We start from the raw sequence: 16,884 nt of genomic DNA, 5'->3' as shown, positions 1-16,884 counted from the left end.
ATTCAAAGATCTAGTGCAGTAACACCGCCGCAGACCCGATGACCCACTGCCCTGTCTCTCAACCACACTGTGGGATGGTGAAAATCTGGACTTATGTTACCAGCAATTCTCAGTCATCCTAACGAGTTTCCAAGGAGCTTTTTGCCATCTCTGTTTCTCTGACCTTTGCTTTAAGGGCAGATTTTATGTCCTGAACATTTAGGCTTTATTGATATTTCCCAGTTTGTGTTGCTTCACCACAAATGAAGAGAGCATGCAAAGCATCATTAACCTTCAAAAAGGTTCTACAATCATTAGTATCAGCTACAAATTCCTCAATGAATGTGCTATTATTAACCTTAACTCCAGAGACGACAGAGTTGCCAGAAACGGTGGTTCCTGCAGGGAAATCATCATTTATAAATGACCCAAACAGGCAGTTTTATTATTTATAAAACACTATCCCAATGTTTTTCACTTTTATGAAGTCACGTGAGTCTGTTTTATCCAATCCAAGGCTTATTTTTTGTAATGTGAAAGAATTGTTTGGTTACCAACAAACAGAAGCAACGTTAGCTTTTTTTAAATGTCCAAATGCATATTTTGAGGTATTTGAATACAACAAAATCTATTTCTGCTCTTATAGTTTATTTTCTGATAAATAAAACACATTTTGATAATAAGACATTTTTTTATGTTTTTAAAATATGTTGCATATAATTCACTGGCTTGACTTTGAATAAATATTTTTTGCATAATTTGTTACACTGTATTGATATCAATGATTATTGATATATTATATATCAGTATTGATATCACATTCCAGAGAAAAATGGAAGAGATGTGATTACTTTTATGTTTTTCTCAACCAAAAACTATAAGTAGAAGACAAGAGCAAATGTCCCAGATTGCTCTACATTGAAACCTATTGGTGTCAAGGAGAAACAATTGAAATATCAAAGATTCAAACTTTGATTTAAATTTTCTTTTCCTTGCAGAAATAACAGGCATGCTTGTGTTGTAGTGTTTGGTTGACCGACTTTTTCTATTCTTGAAGCTAATTACTGAATGAATAAAATGTGATTCCAAGTGGGAAAAAAAACACTTTTTCAGTTGATTGTTCTTATTTCAATGACAATTACGTTTGATTAATAATTAAATTAAATTACAGAGTTTATTAAATCAGAAAAGTTTACTGTCCATTTTACTGTCCAAATTATGTAAGAAATAGGTCTTTAATGATGTTTCCTAGGGTTTCCTAAGGTAAAAAGTCATTTATAACAAACAAACTTATTATCAAACTTATTTGGGAATGTAGTTGAACTTCAGTGCAAATCAGTGGTTTATTGAGGGTTAAAACAGGTTTTGATTGAGCAGTTTTCCAGCACGACTTCAATAAGAACTCGAAAGACTTCAGCAGCTGCAATCGCTCTGGGGGGAATAACAATTTGGGTGCTATCATGTCCTACGGGTGACCTGCTGTGAGAAAAACAAAGAGAAAAAGCAGTTAAACCTTTTTTTATTCATTCAGTGTTGAATTGCAGCCATAGCAGCACTACTAAAAGACTGTCACAACCGCTCAATCCGTATAGAGGAAGAGGGATGAGAGATCACTGACATTTATCTTCCATATTCTTCAGCAAACACAAAGAGAGAGTATGATGACAGACAAAGAGAGGGAGAGAAAGAGGACCACGTGACTGGTGAGGTGTGTGTTTGAGCATATTTGTAAATAGGGGCGGGGTTTTACTGGAACAACAAATTTTCTTTCAAGGGAGCTGCGTCAGCACAAACGCTTTAACACTCTGTCAGAGGTCATATTATGTAGATACACACAAACACACATGGAGTCATCTGAACATCTGTTTGGGTTGAGTGGAAGCCTCTAACAGAGTGGTTTCCATGCAGCTTGAAAGTCTCCAAAGCCATTTTTCCTATTATGCCACGTACAAGCAAACACACAGTCCTACATAGTCACAAATTTTGCCCTTGACATTCAGACTTACTACACCTCTTCTTTATTAAGCAGCTCAGATTTGTCTTTCTGTCTGTTTTATACACCTGAAGTTCTTTCATTCCATTGGTAAACTGCTAAATACTGTACACATAATCAATATATTCTCTAATCTGTCCTCTTAAGGTGATGATCCCAAGGTGAGACTGACTGTTTGTTTGATTGGTGATTAACAAATGCCTAAGCTGACTGATTTCCATGTCTACTCTCACCTGTTTCAAAGCATGCCCTCCTCACCAAGAGCCCCTGTTCCCATAAAAACAGAGAACAGCTGGACTGTCAGACCAGGTGTGTTTGACTGACGGGGTCACACTAAGCTGTCCCACGAGTGGAACTGGAGGCGGATCCCTGCAGTCTTTTGATCGGTATGATTTTTAGTTGATGCTCAGTTGTGTGTCATGAACCTTTATTAATGATGCATAGTAACTCTAAACACCGCTGGCTATTTTACAGCAGATATGTTCCATTTCATGTTTGACATTGATGACTCAAAGGAAATGCTGACCCTTGAATATGCTGCTATATTGTATTTCAAATATTGTTTGTTTAAATGCACCGAAGTATTTTCATGATCTGTGAAGTCATTGTGTGCTGAAGGTCATTGAGTTTAATTTATAATAAATAATTTTCAAAACTTAATTTATTAAGCTAATGAGAATCCCTTAAATAATCTAAGGATTATTATGTATTTAATAAGTGAAAGTATTTGTGGGAAAACATCAAGATTATCCAAGTTTGATCAAACAAGCGACCAAAAAATGTTTTGGTCAGTAGAGAGGGACAATACTAAATGGCTGTTTTTTTATTTAGTTCTTTTTTATTTATGATGGAAAATAATTTCTGAAATTACATTAGAATAATTGCTCCAAGATGTACAGCGTTTATTTGCTAAAATAAGAACAATAGAGAAAAATACTTGCAACATTATGAAATTAGAAAAGTGATTAAAAAAATAAACTAAAATGATAGTGGACTTTTTGAAAAGCGTTTGCTTAATTTTAATCAAAAGGATATTTTATCAAAAATGTATGGTAATATGTTATATATGGCATATGGTAACACATTTTGACTGATATGAATTGCCTGGAATTATAGCTACAAAAATTCCTTTGTTTGCTTTCTACTAAATAAACCATGTTCATATGATTTTTAGTCTAAATACTTTTCTTAATATATTTTAAACATAATTTGTTGTTCCATCGATATTGAATTTTTTTTATCATGCACTTTAAAACCTGAAAGAAAACAAGATTTTGAACACAAAAAAAATGTTTTTCAAATGTTTTTAGCTCATGAGATTCACTGAACAAAAACATTCTTCAAAATATTCTTCAAAATAGTGTGTTCCACAGAAGAAAGAAATTTATGCAGATTTGGGATGACATGAGGGGCAAGTGTATATGAGGACTGCATTTTTATTTTTGATTGAACTGTCCCTTAAATGTAGGGCCTTTACCCCTACCTTACGCATATATACAGTACTTCAAATGTTAGATAGCTTCTCAGACTTTTTTCCTCAATCTTGTACCAGTGACTGAAATGAATTCAGTATCATCATCATTACAAAGTGAATATTCCTGCATATAAAATATGACTGACTATGCTTCATAGAAGTATCCCTTTGTTATTCCAAAGCAACTTGAAGAAACACAGAGATTCGTGACTTGGCTAACACTAGTCACATTCAGCACTTGTGATATATACATTCACCAACTGAGGAGTGACAATATACTTTGCTGTGTGTACCCTGCACCCTGTATATTTAAAGCAAACATGGGTCTCATGCATTGTGGAGATGGGAAAGCACACGCTGTTGGTTCTGGGATGAGGAGGGGTTGATTGAGTTTGCTTTAACAGAGGCTGGGACAGGAGGAGTGAAATATGGGAGTGACAATATTACAGAACACCGGGACACCTGGAGACCAGCCAACTCCCGCAGCTAATGTCATCATCTGTTCCAGCAAGTGTGTGTGCGTGCTGGGGGAATAGAGGGGGAAAGTAGGAGAAAAAGCCATGCATGATTGAATGATATGTGCTAGGTATTGTGTAAATAAATCCAAAATTACATATAAACCATTGTGCAAGTAATGCAATCCACTTAAAACTCTCATTTGCAGTCTATGACGGAATAGAAAGAAATAGTTCAGGCATGTGTATGTGTGTGTCACGGGTGTGATGTTCATAATGGAGCCCTTCTGCGGAAGGTAATTGCAGCTTTCAGGTCATTTGCAAGAAAGCCCCCAATTAATGGAATCATAACGCTGCATCCTGCTCCGCCTCTGCCTTCACCATACATTTGATCAGGAACGCCTTCCTGCTCTCATCTCTTTCTTATTCCTCCATCACTCGAGCTTTTTTTGCCGGCTCTCTCAGAACTGTGAACTAATGATAGTTTTGAATGTGCAGACGATATTGCATTAACACATCACTTTGAAGCACACAGGAGCACGTGGTGAGGATCAGAAGAGGATTTTTTTTTTCTACGGAGAGCTTTGCCTACAGGGAGCATTTTCTCCTTGCTGCGTGCTAGTAATGAGCGTATGTGGATGGGGAAAGACTGTGCATGACCCTGATGGCTGTGTGTGGTTTGTAGAAGTCAACTACTACTTACCTAAAAATATCAATCAATCAACTCAGATCAGCTATTTCTTCTGTGTGCAGAACAAAGATGTTTGTTTGAAACTCTTTAGTCTCTCAGGGTTAAAATTAGCTAATTTAAAGTGATAAGTTTATCCAAGGATGTGTTTTTTTTTGTTTGTTTGTTTTTTGTTTTTTTGTAAAGTGACAAGATATTTCAAGCTGTTTGAATTTTTGGTTTGTTTAGTTTTTTTTGCCTTTAATGTCTTTTCTGTTCTGTCACATTGTTAAACCTGTGTGTGTGTGTGTGTGTGTGTGTGTGTGTGTGTGTGTGTGTGTGTGTGTGTGTGTGTGTGTGTGTGTGTGTGTGTGTGTGTGTGTGTGTGTGTGTGTGTGTGTGTGTGTGTGTGTGTGTGTGTGTGTGTGTGTCTGTTTTTGTTTTTGAAAAATATCTCATCGACTCAAATATTTGATCAGCTGTTTCTTCTGTGTAAAAAACAAAGATGTTTGTTCAAAACTTTTTGGTCTCTCAGGGTCAAATTTTGCTAATTTAATGTGAAAAGATTTTCCAAGTTTAGTTTAGTTTAGTTTAGTTTAGTTTAGTTTAGTTTAGTTTAGTTTAGTTTAGTTTAGTTTAGTTTAGTTTGTGACAAGATTTTTCAAGGCTGTTTTGTTTCTTGGTTTGGTTTGTTTGTTGCCTTTAATGTCTTTACTGTTATGTCACATTGTTAAGCCTATGTAAAGGCAATTGTAACACATATATTCATAAAGGAAGGAAGGAAGGAAAGTAAAAGTACAGGTATAAATAAAAAAATCTGAATTAAAAATAAATAATGCAGTCCAGTCAGTAATGTAAAGTGCAGCACAGTGCTTAGTCAGAGAACCCACTGGTAAAAAAAATTTGTTGTTTGAACATGGCTACCGTCGGGGCACATCTGACATTTTCTGGATGCTGATTCCAGCTGTGTATAGCATAATAGCTAAATGCTGTCTCACCATGTTCAGAATGAATCCTAGGATTTCTAGCTCAACTATTTTGCTGATGTTATCTGATTGTTCTTTTGTCTTATTTTGGCTGAACAGCACACATTTTGCCCAAAAGAAAAGCTACCTTTTTCTGCTTTGTCATATTTTGTGTAAAGTAATGTGTAATGTAATGCAGTCTCACTCTCTTTCTCTCTATAAAAGGTGAATGGAGTGGTCAGCAAGGGGCAGTGGAGAAACTCACTACAGAAGAGGAGAGGAAATTAAATCAGCAGGATACACAGGTTTGGGACAGATGCAATGAGTGCCAAGTGCAAACTAATTTAATTGTGTGTGGGCTGCTGTCCCCTTATGCCCGGCCTAGTCCAACCACCCCATGACCTTCACGACCCTACAGTCTGCCATAGGGAGACAGCAGTCTGCTGCAGGAGGCTGCTGGGAACACACTTGGGAAGTGGTCTGCACCTAATTTGTCAGAGTGTGTTTCATATGTGTATATGTATAATTATAAATGTGTTTCATGTGCTCTTATTTCTTACAAAGGCTTTCACTGAAGTCATACATACTTTGCATTTGAGAACAGAAAGTGAGGAAGATCAAGACAGAAAAATGAAGCATCTCATAGAGGGATCTGATAGGGGCAGAGACTGAATAGAGATAAAGGGGAAAAGAGATAGATCAGAGTGTGATGGAGAGGTAGGAAGTGCCACAGGTTTGTCTGTTACACCGCATGCTGTTGTGTAAGCCAAGCAAACAACAGGTGTTAGGCTTCTGTAAAAACCCTCTTGCTCCTGACTGTGAGGAAATTGGAGTCGGCAGACCTGTGAAGTTCAAAGGAGGAGAAAAAAACATCACTCTCAGAATGGATGAGAAATCAAATTCCATGCTAACACACAATGAACAGTTATACACCCATGGGAGCAGACAAACACACATGCAGATATAATATTACATAAGACAGCTTTAGACTGAGAATTTACACTTTCTGTAAATACAGTACACTTGTGTCCCATGAGTTTTAAAAAAATCTTAATTTGTTGTTGTTTGGTATCTTCAATACACTACCATTCAAAAGTTTATGCCCACAAAGACAGACTTTTTTATGATAAATACACTAAAACACTAATATTTTAAAATATGAAAACAATTTGAAAGAAATGCTTTCTAATATTTTTTTGTGGAAACTGTGATACATTTTTTAGGATTCTTTCCTAACAATCTAAATGTTTTTACTGTCACTTTTAATCAGTTTAATGCATCCTTGCTGAATAAAAAAATTGCTGACCCCAAACTTTCTAATGATAATGTGTTTAAATATTAAATAACATAACATTAACCTAGTATGAAAAAGTAGTTTTAAATATATCAAACATCTGTATACACCATCTAAGATGGCCATTTGTTATAGTAAATATATATATATATTTATTTATATCTAGTCCCAAACTAGCAGATTAATGAATAATAATATAAAGTCATACTGTAAGCCATGGCATTTTTTATATGTTTTATGATATATTAAAGTAATATTGTTTATTTTGAGGTTTATCTGCTGTGTTTAACCATATTCTCAAAATTCTGTAAAAGGGTTAATATAAAATGAATAGAAAACAAAACACATCATATTTAATTTGACTCCGTGAGGCTGGCAGACATGAAGTTTAGGCAATGAACATTTAGTTGAAAAAAAAAATGTACCCAATTTGCAGAAACTGCCACTTGTTTTTATTTGCGCCTGACTTCCTGATGAGGAAGTCACCCTGATGAGTTATGTAATGAGGGGAAAAACACATATTCAGTCATTTGCACAATGGCCATTATAACACAGAACCTAATAGCATTTATTTTCCACTTATCAAGGATATAAAAAGCTTCCATGGTGAATTCAAATGTTCGTTTGCCATTAAAGCCTAGCTCAGCGGTTCTTCCACTCATTTGCATTCTCTCCTGCTCCCTCTCCCAATCTTTCTGTCTTTTTCTCTTGACTTCCTCATGTGTGAGTTGTAGTTGGAGTGGAGTTGATCTTCCTGTGCCGCATGTGCTGCCATCAGTGCATTCACTCTCACTCGCACTGATTTGATTTAAAATTTTCATTCAGTTCATGCTGTGTAAATATTTTTCTGTCACAGTTGACCAGTTGGATTTCAATTAACTTCATTTGTATTTTGACACTTTTAATTAAAGTGACTAATAGAACATTTAGATTATGCTATTTGTGACAAACCTTGATACAATATGCTCATAATTATCTTCTGAAGATTACTTTTACCTAAACTGTGTAACACCATGTCTCAGATGCTGTTAATATGATCAGATTGGCTAATTAATGGTTGTGATTTGTTGAGATGTTTGCAATGTTCCATGGCTCATAATGCTGTGTGACCTTTAAAAAGCTTAATGCCAAGTCAGGCATATTGAATGCTTACTGTGGACGAAGCGGTTTGTGTGTGTGTATGTGTTTGGATCGTCCTGGGCACAATGGGGCATCGTCAAACAGAGGGCATTTGAGCGAGAAATGTGATGGAGAGCTCTTTCATTTGATGTCTTCTTTAAAAGGCTCTCCAGTTTGGGTTGAGGTGGGTGGTCTTCTCTAATGAGGAGACCAACCTCAGACCAGGTCAGCTTTCTTTGTTCCCCTCTCTCTCTCTCTTTCCATCTGTCACCGGTGTGTATGGGATCATGCTGTTCTTAAGTAATGGCTCAGGATGGTGAGCTGTTATATGCTATCTTTGTTTTCTACCCAGTCATCCTATTGAAAAATAGCCAACATAGCCACAACATATTTTAAAGTGATAAATTCCAAAGAGGTTTATAACACCTGGAGAAACTTTCAGCGTAGCAGTTATAAATGAGTTCCGTGTGATGCCCCAACAATTCTCATAATTATAAAATTTAAAAAAACGTCCCTATTTTAATTTTTGACTTGTTTATGCAATGACTGACGACACACACATATATAAATAGAGAGAGAGAGAGAGAGTTTTATACAGTATATAGTTTTTACTATTGTTTTGTTATGTGCTATTTGTAAATATATATATATATATATATATATATATATATATATATATATATATATATATATATATATATATATATATATATATATATATTTAATAAGAAATGTTGCCTAGGTAACAATATGTGTGTGTGTGTGTGTGTGTGTGTGTGTGTGTGTGTGTGTGTGTGTGTGTGTGTGTGTGTGTGTGTGTGTGTGTGTGTGTGTGTGTGTGTGTGTGTGTGTGTGTAAATAAATATATTTAAAAGGAAATATATATATATATATATATATATATATATATATATATATATATATATTCATCTTCACTTCAAAAAATGGTTTGATAATAGTATTAATAGCAAAATGTTTTCATAGTTTTAGTTAACAACAATAACCCTTGTTCCCTTGATCAATTAAGTGAAACTTTCAGTGAACACTTTGAAAACATCCTATGAAAAAAGCCTCTATTTTTCGAACTGAGCTGGAAAAGATGTATCATCTCCTTATAATCTGAATATTTTTGCAAAAATCATTCTACCACCTCTTGAAATCACGACAGGATGCCTAATCAAGCAAAGCAAGTCAAGCACTTCATCACTGATTTGTGAGTAACATGCATCCAACAAAACAAGACAATCATATCCACAATAATGTTTAATGATTGTTCAAATTAACTTATTCTTAAATTAGCTTATTACACTTTAACTTCCTTCCACTCTCTCTCTCTACAGGGCTAGGGTGGTTCTTTTTGAGCAAAATGAAAGCCTTTCTTGGTGGTGAAGATCAGGAAGGACATTGTGGCCTTTTGTGATCAGCAAGGTTTTTATTCAACCCACTGATTGAGCTTTCAGCCCTTCATTCATAATTGAAGGCCATTAACTCCCATGGTAAGTGCCTGTAGTTTAATTAGCTGGTCTGATGGTCTAGGTGCTTCACTAGTGAGCACTGAGCTTTAATTGAGCCTTCGGTCAGCGGGCAGACAGGGACAGTGATATAGATTCTAGATCACCTTCAGCACAAGTAGACATTTTAAAAGCTACCTTTTAAACATGCTTTTTAAGTTTCATTGCTCTTTGTTCTACCTATAGGAAAATCAATGAATGCTCCCTGCTTATCTGTCCTTGTGTGTCCTTAAAAGCTCTATTAAAAAAAATATATATTAAAGTTTGTACTAAGTAGATGATTAGTTCTGCCACTAGTTAATGTGTAAACTAGTTGTGGATCACATGACTTCATTTGGTCTGAGATGGTCTGAGTGCATAGTGAGTGTAGTCTTGAAAACTTGAAATCAAGCGTCACCCAGAGACTGACAGAACTGACTGGTGGAGTGCAATGGATATTTGACGTGCATCATCTCAGTTGCACCTTCTCTCCAATCGCATATTCTGTCAACAAAGCATTACTTGTCAGAAACAGTAAAGTCAGCTTTTGTAAGGTAAAAACTCACCCACTGATGTATATATCGTATGCAAATATTCTGTGTGTTTGTATACACTACCTTTCATTTTTTAAATGGTTTTAAAATGCTGCTGTTATGTGATCAAAAATACAGTAAAAGGAGTAATTTTCTGATTTGGTGCCCAAGCACGGAACATAGAAACCGTGATATAATTTTTCAGGATTCTTTGATTAGTTAAAAGATCAAAAGAACAGAATTTTCATATCGATGCAAACTGCCGCTGTCACTTTGAAGCATTTTAATGTATCCATGCTGAATAAAAGCAGGAATTAATAAAAAAAAAATACACATACAGATATATATTCAATTCAAATTGTCATCTTTAATCAGAATAAAATGTAACATTTTATTATAAATTAAGCATATATAACAAAAGGTTTTTGGTTATCTGTCCTGTCTTCCTTTTCCTTATCTTCTTCCTCTCCATTGTCTATCAATTGTTTTCTATCCTCCTCCGTCTTTCATTTACTCTCCTCACCTTATCTGCTCTTCCGCTCGCAATTGCTTTATTCTCTTATATCTCCCGATTCCTTCATACTTCTGTTGGCATCTGTGTGTGTGTGTGTGTGTGTGTGTGTGTGTGTGTGTGTGTGTGTGTGTGTGTGTGTGTGTGTGTGTGTGTGTGTTTGTGTGTGTGTGAGTGTGTTTATAATTGTGTAGGAGTAGCAGGAAGGGAAACTCAGCTGTTCATAAGATGTGATGGGTAGAGGTGAGATTTTCTTACACTTTTCTCATTGCAGCGGAGCCAGGGGGCAACTAATGTGAACAGAACAATAGACATGGCAGCTCCACAAGGCCAGGCCTTATTGCAAACAAAGAACACAGTGTTGTTTCATAAGGCTTTTCATTCATTTTGTGACCACTGTGAAGAAGTTTTTCTGTTCAGTCACGAGGAGAACATTTTCTTTGAGTACCCTAAATGATTGCATGTGCATAGGCCACAAAAACAGTATAGTCAGTAGGGCTTTTGATGATTTTCTAATGCAACACCATTCTTGAAAATTTTGTCACAAATGATTTTCATTCCATGCAGTCCAGCTAAATTTGTAAAATGAAATTACTTTAAAATTAAGACACTTCAGTTGTAAGTGGACATCAATTGATTTGTTTTGTTATTGTTGAATTTAAGCAATGCTGGAAAATCAGCGATTGTTTTTTTTTTTTTATTTCTGACCCTGCTTGAAAGCTTTCTGCAGCTTATGTGACAATTTAAGCTGTGAAAGTGGTCACAGTGAAAATGCACCTTCTGTATGTAGCTTTTGTTGGCAATGATGAAAGCTAGCCATCAACACTGAACATGCTAAATAATATAACCTTCATCTTCCAGGGGTGTATAAATGATTCTTACTGATGTCTCAAGGCGTTTGCCTTAAGATGAAGATATAATTCTAGAAACATTAGACCAGACTGCCTATCTGTCTCACCTCAAAGTGACAGTGCGTGTGTATACTAGTGTGCAAATGTGTGTGTGTCGATAGACTCATTTGCAGAGCTCATATTTCACATCTCTGGAAATGTGCTATTCTGTCTGTCTCTCTTGCTGTGAGGGCCAGGGCCTATAGGATATAAGGCAGATGTTGTGTTGTGGTGATGTGTATGTGTCATTAGGCTTGTTATGTCTCCCACAACTTTATGAAATCCATTCCTGCTGGCTTTTTGGTTATTACGGATATTGCAGAGTTCACTTAGGTTCCAGTTAAAGGTTCATTGTTTGAGCTCTGTATAAATTCTTACTTTGATTGTTCTCCTTTTTGCTGCTGAGAACATTATTTAGCTTAAACAGAACATACAGACAATATTTGTGAAATTCTGTGGAGATGAATGTACTATAGTCTCATTGTAGCCAAAAATAGTCGGGTCAATGACTTTTTGAGATTTGTTTATGTCCTTAGAAATGCTCTCTTTGTATATGGTTTCATATTGTTTAAAAAACTATGTTTCAAAAATAGTGTACATTTATTTACTCAGTTTCATGTGCATTCTTTTTTTCGTAAACATTTGAAAAAAAAATTATATATATATATATATATATATATATATATATATATATATATATATATATATATATATATATATATATATATATATATATAATGCATTGCAAATATTTTTTAGTAAATTAATAGAGCTGGAAATCAAAACAAAATGGGGAGGACGGGGTTAGAAAATTTGTAGAGCTTTGAGAATGAGAGCTGTTCCAATTCTGTGAAAATAGAGTTTCTTCAGATTTCTGCAGGTGCAGGTTCTTTATGAGCAATAATACAGCAATAACATCACTTTATTGATGATTAGACTGATCAAACATAACCATGTTTGAACCAATGAGTCCTTTTAAATTGACTTATGTATTGCCAGTAAAACCGCACTTTGACTCGATGACATTACTGATCTGCATTTGACCTTAAGTGACTCAGTTTACCCTTCAAACACCAACCTTGTCCAAGGTGAGAAGAAAAGACAAGATCTGACAGCTACTGCACCAAGGGAGCATCCAAAACTACAAGCACTGACACCCTGAAATTGATTGATTATGTCTGTCTTGGCTCAAACATAAGGCTGCAGTCGGTACAAACTCGGCACTTTGCTTGTCCCAACCCACTTCTCAGTATCCCTCTGCATCTACCTCACACTCATACAGACACACGTCAAGTTTATTACATTAATGCCAGGTGTTTCACCTCCTGTCAGTGGCAGAATGACAGCAGTGAAGAGTGTGACAAGGTCGGAGCAGAGCTCACAGTCTAACCAGATTACACGGAAATTAGGCGAGCATGCACGTTTCCACTAATGCCTATAAATGTGCTTTCTGCACAGTGGAGTGTGTGTTAAACCACAGGATGACAATACTGTCTGCTCTTATGTCCTTGTGTGCTCCATTACAAGCAACATATTTTTTGTATGTTTATGTGATACCACATACTGTGCTGTATAGTAAGACTGGAAACTGAGATCCAGTGCTTATTCAGAATCCATTTTGTTTTCAGAAAAGATACCAGAACCCCATGCATGCTTCCATCAATGTGGACCAAATGCCATACTAAAATACTCTGACAGATACTCTGTTTCCTGCATTATTTATTCAGTGATGCTGAAACACAGAGTAAAACAGGCAGCACAAGCAGTGTTGTACAATTACAGAAAGAATGACTCTATTGGGCCGCTCTGTCTCTTTTTTTTAGGTTTTATAAAAGGCATGCAATGCAATCATTGTCGTTTGATTCCAGAATTAATGACTCTTGTGAGCTAATTCTTTTTAGTGAATCAAAAATAGACAACACAATCAGTGTAGTGTACATTTCCCAAACGAACCACTCTTATGAGTCTGTTCTGTTTAGTGAATTAAAATATACCATGCAGATAATATAGTTAGATACTAAAGTTACTTTTATGACCCTATGTTTTTTGTTTGTTTGTTTGTTTGTTTGTTTGTTTGTTTGTTTGTTTGTTTGTTTGTTTGTTTTTTACATAAAACGCAATCAGTGTAGTTTGATCCCTGAATGAATGACTTTAATGATGTGGTTCTTTTTTTGTGAATCAAATGCATATAGTAGTTTACAGCTGTCAGACCTAAATCCATGTAGTTACAATGTAGTTACAGTTCTTTAACTGAAGAAAAAAGTTCAGTTCTGGAACGAATGACTCTCATGAGCCAGTTATTTTTTTGATGAAACAAAAACATACAGCACAACCAGTGTAATTCAATTCCCAAACAAATCACAGGAGTCAGTTTCTAATTAGTCAATCTAAACCCGTGTAGTTTGATTCCTGACCAAATGACTCTGAGTCAGTGAATAAGTGAATTTACTTCAAATTACATTTGTTCGTTTTCTGGCTCGTCTCGGTGTTCATCTTCAGTTCTCTCTTAAAGCGATTCAATTCGATTTGGTGAACTGTTTCAAAAAGATCCGGTTACATCGAATGATTCGTTCACGAACCGGATATGACAAACTGCTTTGTTTTGAACTCTCTCACAACAGACACGGAAGAGAAGACAATGCTGAATAAAGTCGTAGTTTTTGCTATTTTTGGATCAAAATGTATTTTTGATGCTTCAATAAATTCTAACTGACCCATTGATGTCACATGGACTACTTTGATGATGTTTTTCTTACCTTTCTGGACATGGACAGTATACCGTACACACAGTTTCAATGGAGGGACTGAGCTCTCGGACTAAATCTATAATATCTTAAGCTGTGTTCTGAAGATAAACGGAGGTCTCACTGGTTTGGAACGACATGAGGGTGAGTTATTAATGACATAATTTTGATTATTGGGTGAACTAACCCTTTAAGTACTTAATTATTCCCGTTGTTTTTGATGGATTGCTCCTTCTGGGTATGTGTAAATTGTAGTGTATTTGTTGGCTCTAAGGTGTCAGTAATGCCCTGGTGGGGCTGGACAGAGGGGGGTCATCACCTCCCTGTGTCCACTACGTCCTGTCTGCTTGCTGACAGGGAGGGCATGGCCCATTTTGACCCCTGGCTCTCGTTTCCCTGAGGTTGCTAACTTCATTTCTACACAATCGAGTTATAGCCCAAATTATCCCTGCATATTCAGCAGCCCTCCCTGTTTCATCTTCCACCTACACACCCATCAAATCAACACACACACACACTTTTTCAGATACATATTCATGTTTACCAACCTTGAAATAATGCCATATACGCTATGTATTTTGATGCAGACTATGTTTGGGGCAGAGCTCACATTTATTCGGCGTACTTGACAGGACAGCTGTCATATGTACAGATTCTATGTGTGTTTTTTAATAAATCAGCTTTACCAGAGTTGTGCAATGCACCATAAATCACTTATTGTCTTGATGCAGACAATTTTACAGGATCTCTCCCATCTTTCGTCCTCCGTTGCCACTGTGTGTGCGCGCGGGGAGCTCGATGCCTCGTCTTGCCTCAGCTCTTATGAAAGCTTTATTGGATTCCACCATCCCCAAAGGGAAAACACTTTAAATGTCTTTGCAATTATACCTCTAATAACAGTGCTGTGCACTTGGGCCAAGCCAATGATAAGGAACTGCAAGTTAGTCAGTCAATAGAGGGGCTATTAATCTCTGTCACCTGCCTGTCAAGATGAGTCGGGCAACAACAGAGGTGTCTTTTGACCTATGTGTCTGTCCCGGCACTGTTGATGAACTCAGTCAGAGCATCAGTATTTATCGGCAAGGGTGGCGTATGTCTACGGACCGGAGGAGAGAATTTTACATTCTCTCACGGGACCCGCTTTAGGCTGAAGCCTTCAGACAGGGAGATGATGAGGGATGGTCGAGAACGCAGAAGATTATTAGTTGCCACCGTTTGTAATTTGCTCTGTCCTTATACGCTTACCGGCATGACACCACCTGTCTCTTGTTCTTGACATCGTCTCTATATTGTTAAAACGTGCCCTGAAGCGGTTATTCACTATATAATATGCAAATTTGGATAGATATATCTATTTTCTGAACTAGGCCTGTTTCAATAGCGATTTTAACGTAATAATTCATCTTAACATGATAATTCTGTCAACGTCATTCTTTTGCGAAGAAGAAAGGGCAACATTGGGTGCTTCTCAATAATCAAACTGATGCTTCCTCATTTCTGTGCTCCTCCGTCCTGTGTTCCAGAAACCGATAGAACTCAGCCATCTTGAAAGACATCTCAATTCTCTAATTACACCGGGAGGAGCTGTGAGCAAAGATATACATGTGTATTCTATAAAGAAGTTTTTCTTGTCGAAAAACCTGACGCACGTATAAATTCTCCTCCCTCTTTGCATCTGACATAATAATTTTAATTTACATTCTACCTTTGCAGTTTAAATAAACCATGCACATCATTTATTTCAACAGGGCATCTTGATTTTTTTATATTTGTTATGAATACCCCGAAATAACAAACTTTAACAACATAAGGGCAGATCCATTTGGCGTAATTGATGAGAATATTCCAGTGTACAAAATTTCTATTCCTTTGACTCCTCTGTCCTCATTTCTTTCCTTGCAGCCTTCCCTCATATCCTAAGTGGGGTGGAGCTAAGACGCGAGGAAAGGTAAGGAGGAAAAGAAACAATGATAATTGAGAAGCACCCATGGGCTGTGTGCGAAAATATACAATTATAAAATACACTGCTGTATTTTTTGTGTCTGCTCACTCGATGTAAACAAGCCCAGCAATCATGTGCAGCATGGCGACATGCTTAAATGCAGACACCTAAACATTAGTGTCTCTATGTTTTAGGTTAAAAAAACATTTTTACTGAAATTTGCAGGCACACACCCCCTCCCCATTCAACCCTTCACTGAATTCTTTGTGCATACACATATTCAAACGTCTCGGGTCACAACACATATTGACAACTAAGTGACACCAAATAAGTGGTTCACACAGTCTCATAACTGAACAAAATGTGTGCAAGTTTTAAGATGCAGGATTTTAAACAAGCATCCTGTCCTATTGTTCTTTCTTTCTCTCCTTCTTTCTTTCTGTTATCCTTTCTTCCGTCCATCTTCTTCTGTGCGTTCCTCTGATGGGCTCCCACTTTCTTGTTGCCATTTCTCATTCTTGGATCAAACACTCATAATGACCAACCCTTGTTCTTTCCCATCTTCTGTCTCCCTTCTCTCCATGACCTTTCTCGCCTTCTCTTACTGTTTGATGAGGGGAATGCAATTTGAAATTGCCCCCTGCTGCCACGGTTCTCTTAAATGTCCGGGTCACGCAGACACTTCCTGAACCGGATAGGAGAAAGAACTAAGGGTAAGACAGACAAAGAGAGAGGGGGAAAAACATGATGTAGATGATTGCTGCTGCAGTTTACATAATGAAATATGTGACCCGGAGGGTCTCTATATATGGAAATCTTTTGGAGATA

The sequence above is a fragment of the Carassius carassius genome, chromosome 23, assembly GCF_963082965.1.
Source record: "Carassius carassius chromosome 23, fCarCar2.1, whole genome shotgun sequence".
Lineage (NCBI taxonomy): Eukaryota > Metazoa > Chordata > Actinopteri > Cypriniformes > Cyprinidae > Carassius > Carassius carassius.
This window is presented reverse-complemented; position numbering follows the sequence as displayed.